Below are 16,141 nucleotides of genomic sequence, written 5' to 3' on the forward strand. Positions count from 1 at the left end.
AAATTGTATATCATAAATGACATATTTAAGAAATTCTCTTTACTCACTCTCAAGAAGTTTTCTTGTGCCATTGGCAATCCTTAGAAGAGTTGAAGCATTGATTCTCTGGATTTTCCTACACCAATCTATTTAACTGGAATTTGAAGCTTATATTCAATATATATATATTTTTTAGAGAGGGAAGGGAGGGAGAAAGAGAGAGAGAAACATCAATGTGTGGTTGCTGGGGCCTGTGGCCTGCAACCCAGGCATGTGTCCTGACTGGGAATTGAACCTGCGACACTTTGGTTCTCAGCCCGCGCTCAATCCACCAAGCTACGCCAGCCAGGGCTATATTCAATAATTTGAATATAATTTTGTGTATTAACAGGTAGTTCTTTAAATATCCTTACATTTGATATGTCCATGTTTCATCCTAGAAGAGTCTCAATTTCAACTTTATTGCGCCCTCTTAGTTTGCTGGGAATTGAGGTATATATTTACCTTCTAACTTGTAAGCAACTCCAACTTTGATTTTTGGAAACAAATGCCAACATGGTAAATACACTAGTCATGTGAGGATATGTCAGCAGAATGAGGTCCAACGAGCCATGTCATGTTTCCCTTCCAGTACTTACACCAGACTCTCCACCTGTTTTTTGTAATAATTCTCCAATTTCATTGTTTTGCTCTGTAGCAAAGACACCAATACCAACTCTAGTTGTGTAAGCTTTCACAATTCCATAGACTTCTCCAATATTTTAAGGGGGCATACTCAATCTGGTACAAACACCTCCAACTGTACAGTTTGAAGAGTTTATAAAAGGATAAGTTCCAAAATCAATATCTAGTAGTACTGTATTTACCTCTTCTGCCAAGATTTTCTTTGATGGTCCATGGAGGGCCTCATATAGAAAATAAACTCCTTCCCTCACAAGTGGTTTAATCCTTTCCCTATAACCCTGAGGTTTTTGTAATTCACCTTCAATGTATATTTCCAAAATGGGGGTATATAGATTTGTGTACTGGTTAGCCAGAATTTTGAACCTCTAAGAGAAACCATTGAAATCAGAAACCAGATTGCACGTACTGAGTCCACCTGGAGTAGTTTTGGAAGAATAAACTGGGGGCTAATGCCCTTTTTGTGTGCTACCCAGTTTTTCTTTTCTTTCTTTCTTTTTTTTTTTTTTTTTTTGCTTGCTTGTTCTTGTCTCTGTTGTTCCTGGATACTATCAGTTGCTTGATGAAAATCAATGCAAAGTGAGCTCAGTCAGATATAAGCCTTTTTTCCCAGTCTTCTAGACTTTGTCCTTTAGAATATTTTTTTTTTCTGCTTTCTCAAATAATCTGGATAATTGAATTACCACCCCATTGCCAATGAATTCAGGAACATTTAGATTAATTATTCTACTGGGTAAAAGATGAAAATTATATTCACGAAATCTGCAACAACTCTATGTCCCTCATTCTTTCCTCCCTGGTAGCACACATGATGTCAGTGTCTTGTGCCACAGATCCACCACCTTTCCCTTGACTTCATCACCCCACTGCACCCTGAGAACCACCATCACCCAGTTCCTGCCAGGGTTTACCACTGGGCAACCACAGTTCCTCTTGGAATGGGAGGATGCCACCTGGTTGGTCTTGGCCAATGCCATAATGTCATGGCTCCATTGATACCAGAAGGGCTTGAAGGAGATGCAGGTAACAAGGAGTGCATGACCCGAACTGCTGTCTCTCTAATTTTAATTATATTAAAGTTAACTTTCTAATCACTCTAGTAAAAACTGGCAGATCTTTCATCTCTTTTCTCAGGTTCTAAATCTAATCAGTTGTTATCATTTGTGGATTCTGTTCCATTACTAGCTTTTCCACCTTTTGTTTTATCTTTAAATATTTCATTTCTCCCTTTCTGTGATTTCTGTTTACTTTAGTTTTTCCATGCTTTCCAATGCTCATTTTTCCAATGCTCTTTTGGACTGATTGTTATTTATATTCCCACTGCCTTTCCCCAAAACACACACCCATATACTCATTATATCAGTCTAGAAACAGTACAATATATGTCTACTTTTAGTGGTTACCTTTAAAATGCAATATGCATACTTGAATTTAGGGAACTGTAAACTAATACAGAGCCTTATAATGATTTAACTTCATTTGCCTTCTTTCTTTTGCCATTTATATTGGCTCTCTGGATGTAATTGGGTTTTGATTATTGTTGGGTTATTCTTTGGTGGGGTGGGTCCTTCCCTCCAGCTGGTTAACTGAGGGTCAGTCCACCCACCATGTCTTGCATGCTGTGGTGCAAATGCTGCCAGAACAAAACCACAAAGCCCAGTGGTTTTCTCATATTCACTCTCCTTTCTTATAATAGTCTTAATCACTTTACACCCTTGTTAATATGGTTAATTTGGTATTGATAGTGGGACTGCAGGGGAAAGTTCCTTCTGTGGATGCAAGTATTTTCAGAGTGGGAAAAAGAATGTGAGATCACCATCGACAAGAAAATTGGTTTTGAGAGGCTGGATGGGAGAAAAATAGAAAAAGCGATAAATGGAAAGGGTGAGAAATAGTAAGAGTGAGGTTGTAGCAAGAGAGAAGACAAAATTTGAAATGAAAATGATAAGAGGAAAGAAGAAAATAAAATGGGGTATGAGAAGGGAGGGGCAAAATATGTGAATTGAAATAAACCATAGTATAAAATCTAGTGACTTAATATGCACCAACTTAAAGGATAAAAAATGAATGATAAAAAGCTATACAGGAGAGAAAATATCACAAATCATGGAGAAGACCATGGTGGATTTCATCTCGGTAGCATCTAGTACTTACCATTGATTTTTTCTTTCTGGGTCTACCTCTGGTGATGACAGATTGTGCCCCAGTCTGGCCTTCAGGCAGCCTGTTTGGGATTACCAAGGATTTACTGTCTGTGGCTGACTCCTTCAGTTGTTAATCTACTTATTCTGTACTTAGCAGTCAGATTTAAACACCACAGGGTGGGGCAGGGTCCTTCCTGGGACTGGGGCTATTGTTTCCCCTCAGGCTGTGTCCTCTCAGAGGGGAGTGGACTGCTTGAGCAGTTGGCTACAGCAGTATGGTGGGTGACTCAGCATTGAGATCTCTACAGTTGCTCTTTCAGTTCCCTCCCCAACACCTCTCTCCCCAGTCTCTCCTCAAGTGTCCCTAGTCCAATCTGCCCCCCACCCCCACCTTTGCTGGAGCCCAGGGTAAGTGGCTGCAAGTGAGAATTTATGCATGGGCCCTTTAAATGGCTCTTTGCATATCCAGCTCTCAGTATCTGGCAGAGAGCAACCCTATTGCTTTTCACAGCTGGATATCATCTGAGTGCATTACAGGCTCTGGTGCTCCAGGATGGGAATGCCAACTTAGGGTTTAGACACCCTACCTCTCAGGGGGATCCAGCTGGCCACTTAAACATCCCCGCAGTTCTTCAGCTGCTGCCTATGGTCACCCAGACAGCCTTCTCATGTCTCCACCACACTCCTTACCAGTCATGTGGTGCTAAAGCAGATTCTTCTGTTTGTCCATGGTTATGAGTCTTCTTTCTTGCTTTTGTTTAGTTGTTTGTCCCAGGTGATTTCTCCACAATTTAGTTGTGGTTCCAGATTAGTCCTGGGAGGAGGTTAGTGTAAATGCCACTCACTCCTCTGCCATCTTGGATCTTTCCTACTGGGAAACTCTTAATAATGGTTTTTGGTACATAAAATAAATGTCTTTCACAATAATCATTCACTCTTGCAGCATTTTATTCTCACAGTATCACTTTTTCCTTAGATATAGAATTTCCCAGTGAAAGCATCTGGGCCTGGTGCATTCTTTTTGAAGGGTTATTAATTATTGATTCACTTTCTTGGAATATAACTATTCAGATACCTATTTTTCCTTGTGTGAGTTTTGGTAGGTCGTGTCTTTGAAGGAATTGGCCCATTTCACCTTAATTATCAAATTCATGGGCATGGACTTTTAAACAATATTCCCTTATTTTCCTTTTAAAGTCCATGGTATTAATAGTAATTGTCCCTCTTTCTTTTCTCACAGTAGTAACTTACATCTTCTCTCCTTGGTTAACCTGGCTAGAGGTTTATCAATGTCCCTGATTTTTTTTTTAAAGAAACTACTTTTGGTTTTGTTGATTTTTCTCTACTAATGGCCTTTTTCGATTTCATTGATTTCTGCTCAATTTTCTCCCATTTATTTTCCATTTGCTTTGGCTTTATACTGTACTTCTTTATCCAACTTCTACAGGTGGAAGCTTAGATTATTAATTTTACATTTTTTTTTGCTAGCATGTGCATTCAATGCAATAAATTTTTCTAAGCACTGTTTTTGTTGTGATTTACAAACTTTAATAATTTTTCATTTTCATCTAAAATATTTAAAAATGTTTTTGAAATTTTTTTTATTTTGAGACATATATCACTTTACAATGGGTTGTTGAATCTTTAAATATTTTGGGATTTTACAGCTTTCTTGTACAATTTCTAGTTTAGTTCCATTGTGGTCTGAGAACATAATTTATATGATTTCTATTGTTTTAAACTTGTTTAGGTCTGTGTTATGACCCAGAATGTGGTCTATTTTGGTGAATATTCTGTGTGCGCTAGATAAAAATGTATATTCTTCTGTTGTTGGCTGAAGTATTCTATAAATGCCAGTTAGAACTAATTAATTGATGATACTGTTCATTGTAACAACATCCTCACTGATTTTCTGCCAGCTAAATTTGACAACTGATAGAAGGGAGTCCCTTCCTCTTCTTATGACACCGGCCACCCTGCGTCATCATGACCTCATCTGAACTGATCCCATCTGTAATGATCCTATTTCCAAACAAGGTCCCATTCTCAGGAACTGGGGTGAGGACCTCAATGTAACTTTCTTTTTTGAAAGGGGGTGTCAGGTACAATTCAACCCACAAAAACATCATTCGCAAGCCATTTCCACCTAGTGGGTGGTTAGCCACGGAGCCTGGTGTTTAAAGCAGAGGCCTAGCTCCAGAGAGAGCAGTTTCAAATCCCAGCCTTCTTATCAGCCATGAGACACTGGGATGGTACCTAGCCTCTTCCTCTGTCAGAGTAGGGACAAACATGATTACCAACCAGGTCATTACAAAAATGAAACAACCTATAAAGTGCCCAGCATTGTGCATGGTGCAGGGCCCATAGGTGTTTAAATGAACTGTATGGAGCAGCCCAGTGGGGAGGAGTAAATGATCAGCTTTTGGATACAGACTCCGCTGTACCAGGAGAACACATCTGCTGAGCCAGCTTTCATAGTGATGACTGCCCAAACACCTCATAATGGGAAGTGTGACTTTGAAATCTAACATCTCATCAAAACAACTGCTTTCCTTTGATCCCTTTCCCCCTCCACGCAGGAAGTTACACTTCAAGGTTGAGTGGACTGTGGTGAGGCAAGGGCCTAGCGTGAGAAGTCAAAAGTACATTCCAGGCTGAGGAGTCTAATTGCAGAGCCCCTCAGACTCCATGTCAGTGTGGCCAGAGTGTGGAGTGAGGAGAGTGAGGAGCGAGGCTGCTGCAGAAGCAGCAGCCAGGTCAAGAGCCTCACCTGCCTGTTTAGGAGTATGGACCTTGGCGAGTGAATGTGCAGAGGCTCTGAAAGGTCTTTGGTAGAGGAACAGAGGAGCAAGACTACAGGCCGATCTAATAGGAACTGCAGTGATCACTGCAGTGAATCCCACAAGAGGTGGCTGCAGTGGCTCTGACCTACAGTGTTGGTAGTGGGGTGAGATTCAGCAAGTGGCATTGGCAGGATTTGCCCAGTGCTAGACATTCGGAGGGGCCAGCTGCTCTGTTGTGAGATGGAAGCACCCAGCCGTGATTTGTGTCAAGTAATCATCCTCAGCACAGCCACCTGCCCCCATAGCAGCCCCCAGGAAGAATACAGCTCTGTCTGTAATCCAGTGTGCCCCAACTCTTCCTGGTAGATAATACACAGTGGGACAACGTTTTATGAGGAAACACCCCTGAGTTCTGGCTGGTGGCAGAAGGAAGGAGATTCCAGCAGCACAGTGATAACCCCGGTTCTGGGAGGAGGATACAGGGCATCATATACTTATCTGTTTGGACATCTTCCTTTGTCACTGGGTAGCCAGTGCTTATGGCTGAGATGATGTCTTTATTCACTGCCCAGCACTATATACACATCAGTCCTTAAACTCAGGTGTGATGGGCCCATAGCTTCTTCATTTTTTTCCAGGGTTTAATTTTCATTTTGAAGACACTTAGTCTTGGCTAACTCAGGAGTCTTGTCCTCTTTCCCCAGGAACACACAAGTGTGGCAGGTGGGGCTTTGTGTGGTAAGGGGCAGGGGCAGGCCTGGGCCTCAGGGGTTTCTTTGACCCACTGCAGTCAATATCTGACATCCCCGAGAATCCCTAGTCTGCCATGGCCTGGGCCATCAGCTCCACAGTCTGTGCTAATCTATCCACAATCCCCGCTGCTTGGATACTGACCTGCGTGCTCCCCCTTTACAAACCCAGGGAGCATCCCATGAGTCCTGATGTTGAACACAACCCTCCCTCTCCCCAACCCCAAGACTGATTGGATGAGGTCTCTCATGGTTTCCTACAACCACCAGGTGTGCAGGGGTCAACCTGGAGCTCCCAAGCAAGCTGGGCCCTGAGATCTCTGAGGAGCTCAGCACAAGGTCCCAGTCTCCACCTGGGCAGGGGCAGCAGCTTGGCCCTTCTGGCTTTCTGGTGGCCATGCAGTGCCTGGGGCTCTGCCATCCCCTCCCTATGGCTCCCTCACTGTGGGGCTGTGAGAGGTCAGTACAGGGCACCTTCTCAATGGACCTGCCAGTGTCTGCATGGGAGCCATTATAATGAGGGCATGTGGAATGGGAAATACAGGACAGTGAAGAGCTGGTGGATTAACGTATGGGGCCCCAAGAGGGGCTAGGATGGAGCACAGAGACTAATGTACATGGTGGCATCAGAAGAAACAGATATGAGAGAGGAGCTGTGACAGGACAGCAGCCCTTGGTGACCTGATGGGGTTCAGGCTTTCTGGGGCATTTGCTTGGGGACAGAGCAGCACCTAGAGAAGAAAAGGGGTCACTGGATTTGTGAGGTGAGTCTACTAAGACTCCAGGCCCCCAGGTCCCTTAGCCCCAGTTGTTGGGCTCATGGAGTCTTAGGAAAATTCATTCATTCACGTGTGGGAGGGTGTGGGTTTGCTCCTTTCCATGTCAGGTTTCCTGAGTCTGGGGTTCAGTGCTAGGAAATTTCCACCATTGCCCCGGGAAGTCTCCTTAAGTTCTTTTTCAAGATCCAGAGAGCAGGAGACATTATTGAGTGAGTGACCAGTGACCACACAGAGGGGTTTCCTCCCTAACTGTGGTCACTGGTCCTTTTCCTGGGCTGGGGCAGGGAACCAGGGAGGACAGGGGAGGGTTTGGGGCCTGTCCCTGGCTCACTGTGTCCTAGCACACAGCCCTTGGAGCACTCAGCTCTCTGGGCTCTTGCTTCTGGAGCAACACTCACTGCTGCCCCTCGTGCCATGGCCCCCTTCAACCAGGGGTGCCCAGGAACAAACAGGGCTGTCTCTGTTCATTCCAGGAGATTCCTGAGCCCAGACATCTTCCCAGCACCCAAGCTCAGGGACTAGCTGAGCACCTTGACCCTCCCATGGAGGGGCTACTGGAGAGGGTGGATGTGCCCAAGGAGGAGGGGTCATTCCAAAGCACCAGCCAGCCCAGCTTTCAGGTGGCCTTCCCCAGCAGCAGGTGGCCAGGATGTAGCCCCAGCCCAGGTGACTCAGGCTGTAGGGAGGATGTGCTCTGGCTCTGTCCCAGGCAGTGCATTCGACAGTCTCCATCAAGACCTGTTTGCTTATCCCTACACTGCACACAGTTGTGCTGCAGGTGGGCCCTCCAGGTCACTCTCTCTAGAATTCTCTGCTCCTGAGGTCACAAAGACACACCCTGAGGGAACAGAGGCAGGCATCTGAGATTCTAGAACCCCATGCTTGGATTTGATTTTCATTCTGTGCTTTGGCAGCGATGAAGAAGAAACGTGTCTCTTTTGCTTCTGTCCCTAGACCACTTTCTCCCACTCCTCCTTCCTCCACCCCTTCTCTCTCTTCCCTCTCATCTGTTTGCCTCTCCCCCTGCCCTCCACAGGCCCCCAATTCTGGGCCTCGGTCTGTCCGTCCCCCTGTCCCCCCACCTCGCCAAATCAAGTTCCCATCTGTGGTCAGCAAGCCGCCTCCTACCCTGGCAGACCACAAGGCCAACAGGCTCCACAGGTCCTCTGGGGCCCCCTGCTCCACCTGTCCTGTCAATCCCCATTCCTCTGCTTCCCTCCTCCTTGCCCAAGTGGTCTCCCACACTGCTAGTCAGTGTCTTCTCCTCCCCAAACCCCCTCCTGGTCCTTTTCTGCCCTGGCCCTTGGGCAGAGTGTTCACCAGCCTTTCCCTGCCTCCTGCCAGGTCACCACTTTCTGCCACCATCTCCCCTGCCTTGAACCATCCTGGAAACTGTCCCAGGGGCCAGGAGTCCCTGCCACAGGGAACCGCTCAAAGATTCAGGGGTCAGACACCTGCGGTGCACAGGGAGCAGAATACAGTAGGAAGAAACCACAGGTAATTCTGGTGGGACCCTCACAGGAAGACTCACACCCCCCACTGTATCCACATCTAGTTCTCAGGCATGTGTCTGTCTATCCCCTGTCACCGGTTTGATGGCCCTCCTGGGCACTGGTGGAGGAGCAATGGTGCCCTGTGCCTGGTGTATACCCCACTCCCCAAACCAGCCTCCCTTGAAGAGAGTGACTAAGGTCCCTCTAGCAGAACAAGGACTGTTTGGGTTGGTGGTGGGAGGACTGTCACAGTGGGAAGAGAGGTGAAGCCCTGCTGTAAGGAATTGGGGCCTGGAGACTGGGGGAGGTGGGGGACCCCTTGGGGCAAAGCTCCCTGTTCACTCTGGTCCTGGGCACTTAGAGGTCAGTTGCTGAGCTCTGCAGTTGAGCTGGCCCTCAGTATCACTGGGTCAGGGCCATGCTCCTGCAGCCTGTCTGGGGCCAGCCATAGGCCTCTGGGGATGTGGGAGAATGTTGCACCTGGAGGTGAAGACTGTCTGGAGGGGCCCCTCTGAGACCTTGGGGGACCCCTACACCATCCTTCCTTCTCTTCCCTGCAGGGTCCAGGACAGCCAGGGATATTCCCGTTTCCCATCTCTGACACAAGCAACGAGAACCCTGACTGGCCAGAACTTGAGGAACCCACGTTCCAACTCCTCTGTCCGCCCAGCTGACGCAAGCCGCTTGAGAGTAGATGGCCGAAAATTGGCAGGTTTCCCCCATGGCCCTAGGAAGGTGAGTCTTGGGAATGCTGACTGAATGTGGGGAGGGGGATCCCTAGAAACTCAGAAACCACACAGGCTGCCTGTGCCCTAAAGGGGCCCACCCTGGGCTGGCTGTCCTGACCACAGCCTGCTGTGTTCAGGGACCAGAATGATGCTTTCTTTTGGCCCCTGTAGCCTACTCAGTTTTGATCACCACATTCAGGCCCGGTGAAGTCATGTGCTGAAGACACACCCTGCAACTGGTGCCCCCTCACCAGGAAGCAGAGCATTTGCAAGCCAGGGGAACCAGACTCCTCCTGCCTGTGGCCTCCAGTTTGCAAAACATCATCAGGTGAATGTGACCTGCCAGGACCCCAACCTTGGGCTCTGCTTTCTAATGCCAAGAGCAGATGGGGAGCCAGGCAGAGTTTTACTACCTCCTCCACAGGAGACTTCCTGACTAGTTAGCCCCCTTCTCTTCTCTGTCCATTTGCTGGGGACAGGCATGGTAAATAGGTTCCACCATGAGTGGAGCCTCTGAGGAGTTCCTGATCCAGGTACAGGCCAAAAACCAAGTAAGAACCTGCTGCTGGAGGCTCCAGCGTCCTCCAGGCTTCGAGGTGGGAGGACTGGATGGCTCTGGGGCTGCCTTCCAGTAGCAGCCCGTGTGCTGTTGAATCAGGGGAAGAGTCATGGCCTGATCCTGCTTCCAGAAGAATGACAACTTCTCCTACTCTTGAACCTGACTTCTGGCTCCCAAACCCCTCCTGTCCATTTTTTCTCAACACACACACACACAGCAGTCCTCCAAATCAGATGTGGGTCACCTTGGTCCACATGAGACCTCACACTACTCTGCACACCTGGTCCATCCCCATTCTTGATGGGGTAAATGGGCACGTTTGGGCCTGTGTTACTGCCAGAGACCCACAGACACTTGTGCTTTGGGGTTGAGAAGCCCCTTGGTCTCCCACTCAGTGACTAGGAGACACTGCTATGAATGCCTGTGGAACCAGCAGTACAAGGTCCAGACTCCTGCAGCCTGGGGGAGAAAGCCAGGCAGCCTGAAGGATACATACTGTCCTTTCAGGACCACAGAGGTGGACAGCTTCTCTGAACATCTCCCTGGACCACACCCACCCACACATTTGGGTTTGGAAACTCCTCTGGGAAACATCTGTGGCCCCAAATAGCTCCAGTCCTGAACCCCCTGCCCTCTATACATGACCTGAGTTTCTGCCAGACATCAGCATCTCAGACAGGATAGACCAAGGATAAGGCTGTGAAATGTCTACACAAGAAACCCATGACCCAGCTCCTTGGGGCCATGTGACAGGAGCCTTGTCCCCTAGAGCTCCTCAGCCCCCAGCCCAGGGCAAAGAAAAGACTGGGTTCTTGGAGGCTCAGCCCAGGTCCCAGGGCTGCAGGGCAATGGAGAAACCTGGGGAAGAAGCTTGTAGGGAGGGTTCATGGTTGGCTAGTCCCCTCGCTCTCCATCTTGCAAACTTGCCCTCTCAAGAGATGCATCCAACTTCAAAGTGGGGAGGTGGCTATGTGGTAGCCAACTTTCTTTCCCAAGTGCTACTTAAGGGCAATGTTTTATGAACTCTGAAGAGAGACCGGGCCCTTCTGCCAACAATGGAAACTGTTGTTTAACTGAGACCTGGAAGAAATGCAGCTGGAGTCAACATTCACATGAACACGTGATCAAAATTGGAGGCTTTATTTCTTCCCACGCAGAAGAACGTCCTGCAATTCCCTGAGGGAAATGAATAGGAGGCAAGGTCATGAGACCTCATGGAGAGATGCCCCAGGGCCGAGGAGGAAGGATGACTGTGTGAGGGCCCAGAACCCCCTGGAGCCCTGCTGCTAGGGGTCCCAGAGACTTTCATATTGCCCAGAGCTGGTAGAATGGAGCCTAAAGAGGGCTGGTAATCTCCCCTGATTCTCCTCACTCCAGGCTCCCAGCACCAGTCAGCCTGCCCTTGTCTTTCTTCTAAGTGATAGGAAATAGTAGTTAAAACAATTTCACAGAAGCACGAACAGAAGGCTAGGTATACGGGGCTGGCTCAATCATTTTTTGGTAACCTGGTTACAGAAAGATAATTCTGATTGTTGTTCTTAATGTGTTTTATAATGAATAAATGGTATTAAATGGTCTTTTGTAAGGATCATTGATTCCATCTGAAGCCCATCCTGACAGCTTCACTTCCTCAAGCAGCAGCTCAGAAGGCCCTGGCCTGAGCTTTTACACGACCCACCCGACCATCAGTATGAAGATGACTGTACAGTTTTAGAGCATTCACACATCTTGCTGTCCTTGGTACATTTTGTCTATTCTATTTGGTGATCCAACAGCATCTGTGCTGCATAGTTTACAGATCTTAAGAAATTAGCATTAATGTTCTTCCAGATGAGTCCCGGGTAACATGATTGTGTTGTCTGAATGAACTAGAGCAAGACTTTATTCAGTGGCTTCCATTTTGACCCAGAATCCACAAAACAGGTAGTTGCTAGTTATTATATATTATATTTTTATGTAATGTTAAGTTATAAGGCCCAAGCTAAGACCAGGGCCATCTTATTCAAGGAAATTGATTAATAATTTTTTGAATTCATGTTTAATTTGTTAAAATGTGTGTTTTTAAAGTACATTTACTCTTTTTTTGTTTTGTTTTTAGATTTTTATTTATTTGTTTATTTTTTAGAGAGGGAAGGGAGAGAGAGAGAAAGAGAAAGAGGGAGAGAGGGAGAGAGAGAGAGAGAGAGAAACTTCAATGTGTGGTTGCTGAGAGTTATGGCCTGCAACCCAGGCATGTACCCTGGCTGGGAATTGAACCTGGGACACTTTGGTTCCCAGCCCACGCTCAATCCACTGAGCTACGCCAGCCAGGGTAAAATGTGTTTAAAATGTGTCACTAAACTTAGGAGACTAGGGAGACCAAAGGAAGACTAGGGCAACATTTTTTGGCAAAGGAGATCCAGCTCAGTTTGGACTGAAGATTCGCCACTTCTATCCTTTACACGGAAGCTAAGAGGAATCATCATAAATATGGTCTCCTTGTCACATAGCTTCCAGTCAGACCACCAATTAGTCCCTGATATTTGCCAACACTTATTTTCTGTGTGTTTGATTATAACCACCCTATTGTGTTGGAAGTGGTCAAAGTATACCCTTTGGGTCACAAGCCTGAGATGTCCCATCATCTGCTCTGATGTCACTCACCCTTTGGTCTCATGAAGCCACCTAAAGCTTCCATTCTCCTGTAAACCAGGTGAGCCTGTGCTATCTTTGCAGCTAAGTTGGTGATCCAGGGTCTCACAGGTGTAGGAGAGGAATCCTGGTATACACTAAGCATGATGTGAGCTGAATGTTTGCAAAATGAATGAACAAACAAAAACAAGAAAATGCCGTTTCCAGCTATATGCTATAGCCCACACACAATGTACGTGGGAGTATAGAAAAATTAAGGTGATATTAACTTAGGGGAGGGGTGTGAAATACTTGAGACAGGTAAACTTTAGGACTTTTTAAAGCTGCACTATGTGTGTGGTGAGAGTGAGCTGGCCCAGGCCTGGGGCATCCAGGCCTCCTGATAAAACTACATCAGTGAGGGAATCACCCTTCCAGGACCAGTCCCACCAAGGAAAATTTTAAGCTGGCACCTATTGTTTAGGGTCTTAGTGGCATAGAGACCAAACCCTGGGGATGGAGACCTCCGTGTCAGAGCCTGAGAGCAGTGAGGCTGAGAATGACCATTCCCTGTACATGAAAAACACTTCGAGGGACACCAGTTTCCACAATGGCCAAGAAACAAATCAGATTCTTTCTCCATCCCTTGGCTTCTCAAGACCCCTGCAAACTTCTTGAAAAACCAAGGCAATAACCAAGGAGTTTATGTGCAGAGGTCCAAGGTAATTTTCCTTACTGCTGGTTGATGATTTTAGTTATGGTTAGTTTCAGGCTTGGCAGCCAAGCAGTGCTCAACAGCATTCATTCAATAATCCAGGATTTTTCTCATGTTAGCCTCACACCAAGTAAAGTGCCGTCAAAGTTTGGAAGTGGAGAATTTCCACTTGGTGAATCAAGGGAGTCCAAGCAGGTGAGGGCACATTTTGGGGGGACCTGCCTTAAAGGATGGATGACACTAAGATGGAGGAGGGAGGGACAGGGAGGTAAAGGTGTGTCCCACATGCACATATGGACGGCTGAGCCGGGAAACAAACCAAAGGTGAGTGTCCCAGAGAAGAATGGACTTCTGGGATAAAACTGTAAATCTGAAATGTATCCAAAATCTTATGTCAAAAGTCTTTCGGCCACATTTTTAAAGTCTGAGGTTTTGGAACAGAGATCATTATTTCTTGGTCTTGTTAATGGTGAGATTTCTTCCACAGTTACTCTGTCAAACATTTGCCAGACTAAGTTTTCTACTGAGGCCAGTGGATGTTTTTCTCTGAGGTAGGAGCAGAAGGTTCTGGGGGCACCTGGACTACCCAGGATCATCACATTTATCCCCCCGAAGTGTCTCAGTTTGGACAGTACAACTGTCATTCTAATTATCATGGATTATTTATTTTTAAAATGGTAGTAAAATTTACCATTTTAACCAAGTGTATGGTTTGATGACATTCAATATATTCTCATTGTTGTGCCACTGTCACTACCATCCATCTCCAGAACTCTCTTCATCTCGCAAAACTGAAACTCTGTACTCACTGGGTATCAATGCCCTACCCCACCACCAGCTCCTGGTAATCAGCACTCTACTCTCTGTCTCCAACTACTCTAGGTCTCATGCATCTATGATCAGTCATACAGTGTTTGCCTTTTTCTTATTGGCTTTTTTCATTTAGCATAATGTTTTTAGGATCCATTCATATTATAGCACATGTCAGTTTCCTTCCTTTTTAAGGCTGGATAATATTGTATTGTGCATATGTATAAATTCCATGTCGCTTATCCATCCATCTGTAGACAGACAGTTGTTCCCAGCTGTTGGCTATTGTGAACTTGTGTCCTGTCTCTGCTTTCAATTCAGCTCAGGAAGTGGACTTGCTGGGTCATGTGGTAATTCTCTAATTCTTTGAGGAACTTTTGTACTGTCTGTTAGTGGCTACACTATTTCACATTCCCATCAGAAGAGCATAAGAGCTCCAATTTCTCCACATGCTCTCCAGTACTTGCTTTAAATCATCATCATCATCATCATCATCATCATCATCATCACCATAATCATCTTCAGGGGTGTGAAGTGGAATCTCACTTTGGTTTTGACTGCATTTCCCTAATGATTGTGATGTTGAACATCTTTTTAGGTGCTTAATGTTCATCTGTATTTCTTTGGAGAAATGTCTGTTCAAGTCCTATGCCCATTTTTTAATCAGATTGTTGTTCATTTTGTTTTTGTTTTTGTTTTTTTTTGTTTTAGGAATTCTCTATGTATTGTGGGTATTAATCCCTTATGAAATATGTCATGGATTTTGTTTTACATGGTTCTGGAATTTTCATTCCTTATAAAATTCTGAGATATTTAGAGTTCCCAAATTGGACTTCTACTTAAATGACTCCATCTGTATGATTGAATTGTATCATTAAAAATTAGATACCATCTGTCTTTAAGCCTTTCAAGGCCAGGAAGTTTCATTCAAGATTCAGGAAGATGGAACAAAATTCACGGAGCCCTGGGAAGGCCTCACGTGCCTTTATTCATGGGTGGGACGATCCACGCACACCATAAGCCGAATGTGGCACATCTGGAAGCCCCAAGTCCATTATATGCTTAAAGTACACAAAGCTGGAAGGGTGCCAAAACACTGTATAACACTACATGTTTCTGTGCATGCAGGCCCATTCAAGGCTATGGAATAGGTTATTTGAATCTTGTCTCAAGGCTATGGGCACACTGCTGGTCTTATTTGCCCAGACATCTGGGTGAGGAAGCCTGACTCTGTTTACCTTACACCATCTTCACATTTATCTAGTCTAATATTACAAATTCTGGTAAACTAAGCAATTCTGCAAGGGTTTTAATTCTAATAAAATATAATCTTTAATTTTCTGTTTAATATTCTTATTTAAATCTTTACATTATGTATTGAAGTATAAAATATATTGTTTTTCTTAAAGTTTTTATTTTTAATATGTCTTATTAATTATGCCATTACAGTTGTCCCATTTTTTTCCTCCCCTTTATTCTTCTCCCCTGCACCCTCTCCCACCAGCATTCTATTGCCTTTGTTCATGTCCATGGGTCGTACATATAAGTTCTTTGGCTTCTACATTTCTTATACTATTCCTAACCTCCCTCTGTATATTTTTTACCTACCATTTATGCTTCTTATCACTTGTACCTTTTCGCTTAACCCTATTCCCTCCCCCTCTCCATTGATAACCCTCCGTGTGATCTCCATTTCTGTGAGATCCATCTCTATTCCTGTTCTAGTTGTTTGCTTAGTTTGTTTTGTTTTTTAGGTTCAGTTGATAGTTACAAGTCTGTTGTCACTTTACTGTTAATATTTTTTATTATCTTCTTTTTCTTAGTTAAGTCCCTTTAAAGGACATTTCATATAATAAGGGCTTGGTGATAATGAACTTCTTTAACTTGACCTTTTGTGGGAAGCATTTTATCTGCCTTTCCATTCTAAATGATAGCTTCACTAGATAGAGTAATCTTGGATATAGCTCTTTGCCTTTTGTGATTTTGAGTACTTCTCTCCAGCCCCTTCTTGCCTGCAACGTCTCATTTGAGAAATCAGCTGATAGCCTTGCAGGAACTCCTTTGTAGGTAAGTGTCTCCTTTTCTCATACTGCTTTTAAGATTCTCTCCTT

The 16,141-nt window shown here is 45.3% G+C and overlaps 1 pseudogene; it reads right to left on the reverse strand.

The window, feature by feature from the left end:
• LOC114495468 lies at positions 1-1,637 on the reverse strand (annotated as a pseudogene).
• Positions 1,638-16,141: the final 14,504 nt, after the last annotated feature.

The sequence above is a fragment of the Phyllostomus discolor genome, chromosome 4 (genome assembly GCF_004126475.2).
Source record: "Phyllostomus discolor isolate MPI-MPIP mPhyDis1 chromosome 4, mPhyDis1.pri.v3, whole genome shotgun sequence".
Classification (NCBI taxonomy): domain Eukaryota; kingdom Metazoa; phylum Chordata; class Mammalia; order Chiroptera; family Phyllostomidae; genus Phyllostomus; species Phyllostomus discolor.